Below are 12,746 nucleotides of genomic sequence, written 5' to 3'. Positions count from 1 at the left end.
GTTCCTCCAAAGGTTTCACGAATTTACTGCAAGCGTTCCTCAAGAGATTTCTTTTATTTTTTCCTGTGATATCTTCAAACCATTGCTTTGGGCATTCTTCGAGATGTTCTTCCTGGTCTCCTACAGGATTTTGTTAAAAGTTTTCGCGAGGTTTATTTTGAAGTTTTACCAGAGATTTTTCTCGGAGTATCCCCTGGAACTTCTCTCAGAAGATTTCTTCCGATGTTGGTCATGAGATGTCTCTCAGAGTTTTTCTTAATTTACCCTGGATTTTCTCCTAAGGTTTTTTTTTCCAGAGTGCCTTCTGGGATTTCCACAGGAGATATTGTTGATATTTCTCATTGAATTCTTCTCTTGCATTCTTTCAGAGCCAGGCTGTTTCTTGTAGTTGTACCGGATTTCTTGCAGTGGTCCACCTGAGAGTTTTTACAGCTATTCTGTGCATTATTCCCAAAATTCTTCCCGGAATCTTTACCAGAAATTGTCCCGAGATTCTGGATACTCCTTTAGGGATTTCTCCCAAAGTAATTGCAGGGATTCTTCTACGGGTTTTCCTCAGAATGTCTCATGAGATAACTTATGAAATACCTTATAGGAAATTCACGGAGAAATATTCGAGGGAATTCAAATAAAATCTTGCGAAAAACTCCGCTAAGTATCATTGAAGAAAGCTCGACAGGAACTTCAGGAAAAACCTGAGAAAAAAATGAGACATCTCGAAAAAAGTTCTAGGTAATAGTAATCCCGAGAAGAAATATTAAGGACATACAAGGAGGAATTCTAAAAACCTCATGGAATCCTGAAAGCAGCTGCGGACGAACTTCCGCGAGGAAAACAAGAGGAATATCGGAAAACTATCGGTAAAAATCCAATAGTTTATGTGTGGTTAATGGATAGCTGTCCCGGAAAACCACTAAAAAATACATGGACGCTGGCTTCAGCCGGCGGCTGTACCGATTGAACGAAACTTAACACAGAGTGGCTACGGCTAAGAAGCTATTCTCGTGAAAAATTTCATCGCTCGGAGCGGGAATCGAACCCTCATCTACCCGGACTCTAACCGCATGACTACGAGGTTCAACCAATGACATTCTTGAAGAAACTTTGAATAGTTTTGGATGGATCTTCAGGAGGAATCCAGCGAGAATCTCTAGAAGTATATCGGAAAACTTTTGCAAGAAATATCGGGACGTACTCAAACAGATAGCTCGTGTGAAAGAATCCTGCGGAAAGCCAGGAAGAAACTTTGGAAGAAATTTCAGGAATTATGCTCAGAAATCTTGAAAGAATTTTTGAAGAGTAGGGGAACTTACGTATTTTCGGCAGTTTTGTTCTCTTCGTCATGGGGGGTTTTTTGAAACCTGTTGAACTCAGAGTTGGCATCAAATCCTTCCCAACCAAGCTGAATATGATCAAGTTTCAGGCAATTTGGCCAACATAAATCCCTCATGACGAAGAGAACAAACCTGCCGATGATACCCTAAGTCACCCTTTATAATTTTTAGAAAATTTGGGTTATTTTTTTAATTATAAACTTTCAAAATTTCACCTGGAAAAACCTGGAAAACTCAGGGAATTTAATTTTGAGTTATGAGTACACACTAAGGTGGCCCACACTTATATGAAAAACAAAAAAATCGAAAAATACCAAGTCTTACCTCCTAAATCGGTTGTTTTGGACTCCCAGAAGCTTCGTTCAAAATTTGAGCAAAATTGGTTGTACCTAAGGGGGCGCTCAAAACGCTTGAAGTTTGTATGGGAAAATTAGGCCAGATGTATGAAGAATTTTTAAGTTTTCGAATTTTGCCGCTAGGTGGCGCTGTGTGCGTTCAATAATCAAACCCTTTGGTATTATTGTAGGTGACTACATGCCAAACAACTTTGTCGAAGACCGCAAAGTGATCCAACGTCTGTGAAAAAAGTTATACCCTATTTAAAGTGAGGATAAACTTAATTGTTGTTTTTCCAATACATGTAAAGGAATATTATCAATAATGAAATCTCAACACTTTGCCTCACTTTGCCTAGGGTATAACTTTTTCCACAGCCGTCGGATCGCTTTGCGGTCTTGGACAAAGTTGTTTGGCATATAGTCACCTACAATAATACCAAAGGGTTTGATTATTGAACGCACACAGCGCCACCTAGCGGCGAAATTCGAAAACCTAAAAATCCTGCATACATTTGGCCTAGTTTTCCCATACAAACTTCAAGCGTTTTGAGCGCCCCCTTAGGCTCAACCGATTTTACTCAAATTTTGAACGTAGCTTCTGGGAGACGGAAACAACAGATTTAGGAGGTAAGACTTGGCATTTTTCGAAATTTTTGTTTTTCATATAAGTGTGGGCCACCCTAGTACACACCCTGTAATCTGAACACTTTTTAATTTGACCCCCGCTAATCTGCACATCGTTCAAACTAAAAATGGTTCGAACATCATTCTGCTCATGGAACGGGGCGAAACGGAACGCAGAATCAAAACAAAACAGCAAAAAGGGTTGCCATCGGTGTGTTTTTCGATACCCACAGGATAACTAGAAGTTCAAATTAAAAATGAACCCCGTTGGTTTGCATGAGGTGTCGTTCAAATCAACGGGGGTAGACGGTAGTCCATTTTAAAATTTGACAAAAGGTAGCGCTATAATCCAAGAAAATCAATATAATCATCAACAAATGTTGTCACTTTGTAAAATGGCTTATTGAATGCCAGGCAGAAATCCACCAACACCAGGAAGGTACAGCTGTTGCTCCCAAGTTTGCCGTAGACATTGTAGACCTCTTTTGCCAAAGCCGTTGTACATAGTTCCGAATTTCATCCTATATTCCGGATTGATCTGTAGTTCGGTTTGCCTGTCGAGCTGAGCTCTTCCTCAGATCCCAGCTCTCGATGACCTTTGCAAAACAAATGATTTAAATCTTCTGCGTTGACTTCGTTTGTCGGTGAATTATGCATTGATGAGTTGTGGATGTCTTTCCTCCCTAAGGTTACACCACAGTTTCTTCGCTGGACGATCATGTCCGATGTGCAGTTCCGCTTAACGCTTTTTGGAAGCAAAAAATCAGCGAATTGGCCTGGTCGGTCTCACTTTCGAGTGTAGTCCATCACTATTGATATGGTGCTCCAGACCCCTGATATTGAAATGTTCGATGGATAGAGGGATTTGGCATTTATGGTCTTTGGAAAAGTCAGTGAGCCAGTTAACATTGTGGTGAGGAAGTAAAGATATCTGCTGATATCAAGTCGATGAAAATTTACGAAACTCCTGTACCAGAGGTATTCTGTACAAGCTCATGCAGTTGTCACACATTGTCAATGTGTAGATCAAAAGAGTTGCAAAATTGACTATAAGTTTATTTTATAAGAAGAATTAAGAATTTTACTGCAACAGTAGACGAATATGTTTTGAACATAGATTTTAAGAATTCGAGAAAAAATACCCTAACATTTCAATGTCTATTTAATCCAGAGGGGACATTCAAAACGTTTGTAAAACCTACACAGTTAGGGGAACGTTCATAAATTACGTCCAACATTTGGGGGAGGGGGGGGGGTCTAGGAAAGTGTGACAGTACGTGTATTAGGTATAGGGAAATAGCGTGACAGAGGGGGGAGGGGGGGTCTAGAAATCCCGAAAAACGATGGATGTAATAAATGAACCTTCCCTAGATTCTGAATGTTCGTCATAAGAACTTCGGTACATTGTACTATTTTCCCTTGGAATTACCATATATCTTCAGTTGCATCAATATCCGTGTGTTGAGGAATCAAACCGAGCACATCCAACAGCCAACCATCATCATCGTCATCGACATCATCAGTGTTGTGCTGTGTCGAACAAACGAAGACGAAAATAATCAAAACGTCAAAATTTTCTCCGCTGCGACGACTTCACAACACATTCGAACATTCCAATAATCATCGCGCAGTCAGGCTTCTTCAGACTACATACGTTCCTATGTGAGGATAGTGAAGAGCAATACCCAACAACACAGTAGTGATTCGAACACACTTACGACGAATCGTCAGAGTATTGGGGTGTACAATTTTTACTGAATCGGAATCGGACGGAATTGTGTGTGCTGGCTGGCTGCAGGTTATTAGCAGAGAAGAAGACAGACTAGCAAGCAACTCGGGTACGTAGGTACGTCGTCTATAGACAAACGGTGAAGAATCGCGAAAATTTTGGCAATTTTTCTTGCACAATTCGGTATTCGGTAGGCTATTCGCTGCGACAGCATACGACGGGAACGTTTCGTTCAGGTGACCGCAGTGCGTATGGATTTACGACGGAATACCAGGAGTTCGGTGCCGGGCTAGTGGGATTCGGTCAATTTGTGATGTGGTGTGCCATGGATGGTGGTGAACTTGAAAATTTCTCCATTTGGAATGACAATAATTATTGTGGATGGATGTGGAGATAGACTACGGCAGCAATAGCAGAATCAGCAGCAGTGCGTAGAGCAGCTGAAAAATACCAAGAAGTGTGGTGACTCCGTGCAGATTTTGAGGGGGTTGCAAAAATCGATGGCGAACAAGAAGAGTAGTGACAGATTCGATTGCCTGCTGCCACCACATCTGCTGCTGGGCTGGGCTGCATCGACGACGACGACAACTGGGACTGGGACTGGGAAGGAGGAAATCCTTTCCGTCGTCTGTCAGATTGTTTCTGTTGTTCCGTAGGAAGAAGAGAAAAACAGTGCGAGGTTTATCGATTGGCCCAGGCTATGCTAGTAGTGCTGCTGTCAACGCGATTGTTGTGTGGGTTGCTAGAGTGGCCCAGAATAGTGGAAAGTCTGGAATGATGGACTTTACTTCCTGGGAAGCGAGTTTTAGTGATCAATATGATCCTCTGAATACATGCAGAGTGTAGTGTTTACTTCTTTCGAGCATGAGCTAAGCATATGTGTGTAGTGCAGAACTGTCAAAATGAACTCTTTGTCGCATTATAATGCTGAGGATTCAACAAACTTGTGGTTGCGTAAAGAATTTGCAAGTGTTCACGGAGAAAAATTTCGAAAACAAGCTAACTCCAGAAAGAAATCTATTGATATCTAAAGAAGATGGCTTCTATATCGAGCAGATGTTTCCGGCAAGTTAGGGTTGCTGGAAAGAGTGATAATTCCGCTATGATGCAGCCAATTCCAGATTGATGGATAAGAATCTGGGAGTTCATAGTTCATCCAGAAATTCTTCCACAAGGAATTCTAGATGCCTTCCTGAATTCCACCAGAGCTTTTTCTTCAACGGTTTCCTTGTTTCTTTCCTGAATTTCATCTAGCAGTTTCTTCCGGATTCTACCGGAATTTGTCCCGGCAATCCAAAGGAAATCTGAAAGAAAGTCCTGCTGGTACTCTTTCAGACATTTTTATCGCAATATCCCTTTGAAAATCTCTCAAGATTCATTCCCTTATTCTAACCGACATCGTTCCTTGGTAATTTTTCGGAGTTTTTCCCCATGTTGCATCCAGAGTGCCTTAAGGGATTTCCCCCGGAGTTCATCCTGTGATTTCTTTAAGAAATTTTCTGAGATTTTGTCTCGGGATATTTTCCAGAGGTTATCGTGGGATAACTTTTGTATTTTTTCCCATTAATTTTCTCAGAAATTTTCCAGGGTTCCTTCTGGTGTTCTTCCCTGGATATCTTAAAGACATCCTGCCAAGATTTCTTCCAGAATTTATTACACAGTTACATTCTTATCCGGCAATCCAGAGGATGTTTGAGAGGAATTCCTGCTGGTATTCTTTTAGAAGCTTTTATTTCGATTCTCCTCTGAAACCCCCACCTGATTCTTCTCTGAATTCTGGCTGACAACTCTCTCTGAATATCTTCCAGAGGTTTCCTCCATGTTGCTGCCAAAGTGCCTTCGAGGATTTCTCCCGGAGTTCCTTTTGTGATTACTTCAAGAATGGTTTTTTTTACAAAGTTTCTCGTGGGAGTTAATTTGAATAATTTTCTGAGTGATTCGCCAGGATTCATCCAAGCGCTCTTCCCTGGATATCTTCAGGACTTTCTTCACAGATTTCTGCTGGATATTCCCAGAAGTTCTCCCGAAATGTTAGATTTCCTCCAGGGATTTCTTCCAGATTTCTCGCAGAGCTTCTTCAGCACTGTCGCCAAGGATTTCTATTGAAGCTTCTTTCTGGATTTCTACGTCAGTTTATGCTGATATGTAACGTGAAGTTGTGGAATTTCTTCCACAGCTTTTCTTTTTCAGACGTTTCTCCCGGAGTTCGTTCTGGGATTTCTTGTGGTGATCTTGGAATCTTTACCGGAGTTCTTCTCGGGTTTCCTCTAGGGATTTATCATAGGATTTGTACAAACTTCGGCCAGGAATTCCCCCTAAAGTTCCTCGCAAGATTTCATTTAGTTCATTAGTACCTTCCAAGATTTCTCACGGAGCACCTTCTGGGAGTGAAATTTACCCCGACAAGAGCAACATTTTTATTGTGATACCTCCTGGGTTATCCACAGAAATTCTTTGTTAGGAAGTCGCAGACGCATTCTGGAATTTTCTCTGAGGAATTTTGAGATAAATTACGGTTGGTAATTGGGAAAACCCTAGTGGAATCCCGCGAGAAAACCTCAAGAAAAGTTACCTTCGGAGAAAACTCAAAAAGAACAACAGAACAACTCTGTGACGAATCTTGGGAAAACCTTAAGAGAACTCGCTGGAGGAGTTCTGAGGGAAACCTCAGAGGGAACTTCGTCAGAAATGTCGAGAAAAGCCATGGGACATCCAGTGAAAACTTCTGGGAGTAATCTCGGATAGTAATCAAGGCGGAACTCTGGAAAGAACTTCAAGAGAAAGAGTGGCGTCTCGTAACCTCACTTTTTACCTGTTCAACGACTCAAAAACTTTCAATTGCGGAGAATACAATTTTTTTCCGAAATAATCTTGAGGAGAATCAAATTGAAAATTGGCTAGAATAGCTAATCTCTCCATTTTCCGTTCATTACAAGCTAATTTGATGAAGAGATTCAAGAATTTGAACTTGTTGAACAGGTAGATTTGAGGTTAGGGAATCGCCACTGAGAGAAATCACAAGAAAAATCTCTGGAAGAGAAACTCCTGTTGTAACCTTGGGAGAGTTTGTAGAAAAAAAATCGAGGAAGTCTCCTGTAGAATCCCGAGAGAAACTCTTACAGGAATCGCTGGGCAGACTTCTACAGAATTCCGCGCAACATGCAGGTCGAACTATCAGAAAGCAACTTCAGAGAGAACTTCTTATAAAAAATCAGGAATGAACTCCGGAATAAATATCGCAAAAAGCTGTAAGGATAATTCCGAAAAACTTTGTAAATGCAATTCCGGGAAAAAATCTGGCAGAAACTCTGAATAACCTCTGGGAGAAATCCCTGGATGATTTCCAGAAGAAATGCCAGCATGATTTCAAGGAGGAATTCTGGTATAAGCATTTGCAGACATCTCGAGAGAAACTCCTGCAGAAATCTTGAAGGAATTCTGAGAGGTTTTTGAAAAAATCCTGAATCTTCAAAAGCTTCTTCTTCTTCTTTATGGTTCTACGTCCCCATTGGGACTTGACCTGCTTCATTTCAACTTAGTGTTCTTTTGAGCACTTCCACAGTTATTAATTGAAGGGCTTTCTTTGCCTGCCATTGCATGAATTTGTATATTGTGAGGCAAGGACAATGATACACTATGCCCAGGAAGTCGAGAAAATTTTCACGACCGGACATGAATCGAACCCGCCGTCCCGGATTGGCGATCCGTAGCCTTACCCACTAGGCTAACTGGAGACCCAGCAAAGCTACTTCCAGAAATTCGCGAGGAATTCGGTAAGCAAATCTGGGACATCCGCTACATGAAGTGTCAGGAATAACTGGAAGAATCCAGAGAAGAACTCCGACACAGTTTGTTTGTTCTTTTGTAAATAACTCGGAAGGAAAAATCAGAAAACATCAGGGAAGAATTAACTCAGAAAAACCCTGAAAATTCTCTTCAAGGAATTCGTAGAAGAAATCCGGGAAAAATGTAGAATACAAAATCTAAGGCAAAACTACGGCCATGGGACCAATTCCTACAGAATTATAAATGAAATCCCGGAAGAAACTCCGGCAGAAATTTTGAGGAAAAAATCTGGGGGTAATCGCGGGTGGAAATATTAGCTAAATTCAAGGAAGAGCTCTAGAAACAATCCCAGGAAAATCTCTTAGAGACATCACGCAAAGACCTTCTAGAGAAATTCAAGAAATTTCTCTGAAAGAAATCTCTAGAATAACTCCGGAAAACATCCCGTGAGAACCTTCTGCATAAGTCATGAGGAAAACTCCTGTTGTAATCTTTGGAAAGTTTTTAGGCAAAAATCGAAAGAATCTCCTGTAGAAATTGTGGGACAAACTCATACATAATTCCGCGCGAAATCTAGGTGGAAACTATCAGAAAGCAATTCCGGGAAGCAACTTTGTGAAAATCTTGGAAGAAATTCCGGAACAAATTCTGCGAGGAACTGTAAGTGTGATTCTTAGAAACTTTGTGGAGGAAATTCTAAGAGAAAAACTGGCTGAAATTTCAGAATAACCTCTGGATAAAATCCTTGGACAAATCCAGGAGAAATGCCAGCATAAGTTCAAGGAGAAATTCCGGAACAAATTTCCGGATAAACCTTTATAGACATCTTGGGAGTAACTTATGCAGAAATCCTATGAAAAACTTCTGAGAGGAACTTTTAGAAGATTTCCGGAAGAAACACTGAGAGTAATGCAGGAAACCCTCTTCCAGAAATTGTGTACATAACGCCAGGAGAGATCCCGCGAGGAATTCGAGAAGCAAATCCGGGACAACCTCTGCATGGTTTCTCAAAAAGAATTCCTAGAGAAATCCAGAGACGAAGTGCGACAATACTTTGAGGAGTAATCCAGGGATTTCTGAAAGAAATCCTGAAGAATCCCAGGGAGGCATTCCCAATGGAATCTTAGAACTTTTGTGAGAAACTCAGGAGAAAAAATAGACAAATTCAGAGAACACTTACCTTCAGAGAAACCCAGGAAATCCCGACAATTCTCTGGAAGGGATCTGTAGGGGATAGTCGAAAAAAAAACAACCCGGGTGACTTTCTGCAGAAGTCTTGAGAAGAACTCCTGCAGTAATCCCGGGACAATTTCCAGGAAAACAAATGAAGGGAACTCGTACAGAATCTCGGAAATAACTCCGATGGAGATCGCGGGACAAACTTCCCTAAAATTATGAGTGAAATCTCGGAAGGAACACTGGATAAAATCTCTGGAGAACTTTCTGCAGTAGTCCCCGGAGAGCTTCTAAAGAAAAATCAAAGAGAAACTCCTGTAGAAATCGCAACACAAATTCATACTGCATCCCGCGCAAAATCCAGAAGAAACTCTCGGAAAGCAGTTGCGTAAAACCTTCCGGGAAAAAAACCCGAAAGAAACTTCATGAAAATCTCGGGAAGAACTCCGGAGTAAACCCAGCGAAAAAATTTGAAAGGTGATTGTGGATGAAATCCCGGGAGAAAACCTCCCATCAATCCGGGAAGAACCTCTGGAAGCAATCCCCGGAGAAACTCCTAAAAATCCTAGGAGAATCTCTGGAAGAAATCCTGCGAGTATACTTAGACGAAATTCCGGGTGAAACACTACTGGAAGTATATCGGGAAAACCTCTCATAGAAACCCCGGAGAGAACACCAGGATGCTAGATCTTGTGAGGAATTCAAGGGATTTAATTCGGGATAGCCTTTTGGGAATAATCCCGTGAGTAAAAATAAGGTAATTTCAAGAAAGATACAATTCCAGGAGAACCTACAGAAATTCCATGAGGAACTCCAAGATAAATCTCTGGAGGAACTCCGAAAATATTTAGAAGAACTCCAGTATTGCTGAGAGAAATTCGAGAAAAAATCATCGAGAACGACACTCTTGTAGAACTTCCAAATGAAACTACTATAGTAATCACGGGACTAGCTCATACTGAATCCTACTTATATCCTTAAGAACTATCGGAAATCAGGCGCAGAAAACCTCCAAGAGAAATCCCGAAAGGAACTCCGTGAACATCTCTTTAGTAACTCCGGAATAAATCGTGCGAGAAGATTACTTCGGGAAAATTTGTATATGAAATTCTGGGATGAAAACTTCCCGGAGGAACTTTCAGAGAAATGCCAGCATGAAGCGAGGAGGGATTCTGAGATAAATTCAGAAATAAACTTCTGCAGTCGTTTCAGGAGAAACTTTTCGAAGAAAAGCCTAGTAGATTTTCTGAAATCCCGGGCCAAACTTGTAAAAAACCTGATATCTGTGAGATATTCTGGAAGGTTCTGGAAGGTACTCCCGGAAAACCTCTTGGAGTGATCCCGGTGAAAATCCCTGGAGAGATCCAGGGAGCAAGGGAGCAAATCTGTAAAAATTCTGGACGAAATCTCTCAAGAACTCCTCCAGAAAGAAACTCTGGGTAGATCTCCAGGAAAACTTTCAGTATGAAGGAAAGAATTCAGTAGAAATCCCTGGAGGCATTTCTGATGCAATCCGGGGAGGAATTTCGTAAGAAATAGTGAGATTTCAAGGAAAAATTTCATTGCACGAGAAATTTAAAAGGGAATCTTGTGAGGAATTCAAGGTGGAATCTTGAATTCCTGATCTCTGAAGGAAATGCAGACCCCGGAAGAGTTCTTGTGCTCACAGATGTACTTCAGAGCAAGTATTCATCGTAATACACCGGATAATTTCACCTTAACGCATTTGTAAGGTTCCGATTACGCCTGCATACCGACTGCCTGCATCAATCATCATCCATCAATAAACTTTATTTCAATCGAAAAGGTTTTTAATTCCAGACGTTTCACGTTTTCTTTGTAAGCCTGGGCCACTCTAACGGGGTCACTCTAATTCTTACCCATTTTTTCGGAAGTAAAAGTTGGATGACGAATCTGTCTTATTTCACATCTCCTACTTGCAGAAGCAGCAAGCAGTTAACCGGAAAAGAATGTCGAATTGTTGATACCACACCGCAGAATAGGTATTCGTCGTTGTGCTCTTTCAACCCGGTCAGTGTTCTCTGATCCCGAAGAAAAAAAAGTGGTTTTCAGTGCGTTCGTTCAGTAGTGCCGCAGCGAAAAGAAGTCGCAAGAAGATGGAAGTTTCTCCCATATTGACAGTGTGAAACCAACCACCAGTGCCAGTGCTGGTCTGTGCGTTTGTAGTTAGAAGAAGCAGGAAGAAGAAATACCAACTCACAGTGTAGTGTTGGGAGAACTTTTCTAGGATTCCATCCGGAAACTTTCCGGATTCCATTCCGGGAGGGTTACACTGCGCTTTGTCCGATTGCGTTTCGAGTGTCAGACCTACACGCACGCACACCACAGTGCAGTGTAAGCTCCATACGTACGCATTGTTGAGTGCGGTGTGTTATTATTGATCATCACCAGTGGAAGGTGCGCTGGAGCGCAGCAGTGTGCATCGTTCGAAGGTTTCACCTTGCCGTGGTGCTTTGTGCATCATCTGCTGTCCTACCTACCTAGCTAGAGGTGTAGACAGAGATATCCAAATCGAGTCGTTCAATAAGCGAACGGACCACTTGGAACAACGGACAACCGGAGCAGTTTTAACTCCTTCCAAGAAGGTAAGTGTGTCCCGAACCTTCCGTAACTAGCGCAAGCTCTTATCTCAAAAAAAAAATTGTTTTGGCTACACATGACTAACGTGCGATAAATTTGCTGTTGCTGCTGGTGCTAACTGCAATCGGGTAGCATTTCCGATTCCACGTAGATGTAAACAAAACGATTCCCTCTGCGATGGAGAACGAGTACGGCTTTTGCCTCGTTGTAGCACAGTGGGTGAAACACGTTAAAACTGCTCAGCACTAAAATGTGTAAGACCAACTTAAAAAGTTGAACATTTTAAATGTAATATCTGAGAAAAATCTCTATTTCAACAGCTACAGACATTCTTAAAGAAATATCTGAGAATTCTGAAATCATTGTAGTAATTTCTGTTAGATCTGTGCTTTAAAAAAAAATCTAGTTCTACAGACTTCATATTTTGAAAAAAAAACTTCATACATTTCTAAATAATGGATAATGTAATAACTTTGCCTTTCTCGTACACTAAGGTTTTTTCTTATCTGAGAAAGTTTTTGAATCTTCTTCACCAGAACTTAGTTTTAAAAATTGGCACAACTCCGCATTCTATCAAATAAATCTTGGTGGAATAATTATCATAAGTTTAAAAGGCCCAGTTCCCAGGTATTATTAACTGATCGTCTCCAGGACTTCAGTATAAATGTATTGGAAAAAAATTAACGTTCTTTTGATATTCAATATATTTGACAGTATTTTTAAGATATTGAACCTGGAATACTTAGGGAATATCTTAATTACTGAGAGATATTTTATACCGGTAAAAATATTATTATTACTTTATTATAAAGATTTTCAGCCCTAGGCTGGTTGATCTCTTACCGATAAAAAATAAAACGTTGTATCTATGAATAAAAAGTAGCGAGTTTTACATCTCGTAGATCTACTCCGAACTTAGTACACACTTGATTTGGAATGCCGGGATCTCAGCATTTTCTCAATCTTTCGCCGAGATGCGCACAGCCGAGTGCTCGGCAAATAGCAACATTTCCGAGATCTCAGCAACTATGACAGTTTATTACTGAGCTTCGGCAACTGCTTAGCTGAGAATCAGCAAACAAACGTAATTTATACTGAGATATCATCAGTTTCGTACCTTTTAATTCCGCCCTATGTTGCTTATCCTTTGACAGATAC

General features: G+C 40.9%; 1 long non-coding RNA gene across 1 annotated transcript; it reads left to right on the top strand.

The window, feature by feature from the left end:
* The first annotated feature begins 3,636 nt into the window (after positions 1 to 3,636).
* Positions 3,637 to 11,136, top strand: LOC134284639 (uncharacterized). Its single transcript, XR_009995855.1, has 2 exons — positions 3,637 to 4,759; positions 10,931 to 11,136. It is a non-coding gene; the product is annotated as an uncharacterized LOC134284639 (long non-coding RNA).
* The last annotated feature ends 1,610 nt before the right edge of the window (positions 11,137 to 12,746 follow it).

This window comes from Aedes albopictus, unplaced genomic scaffold, assembly GCF_035046485.1.
Source record: "Aedes albopictus strain Foshan unplaced genomic scaffold, AalbF5 HiC_scaffold_393, whole genome shotgun sequence".
Lineage (NCBI taxonomy): Eukaryota > Metazoa > Arthropoda > Insecta > Diptera > Culicidae > Aedes > Aedes albopictus.
Note: the sequence above shows the minus strand (reverse complement) of the source record. Positions and strands in the feature narration are given on the sequence as shown.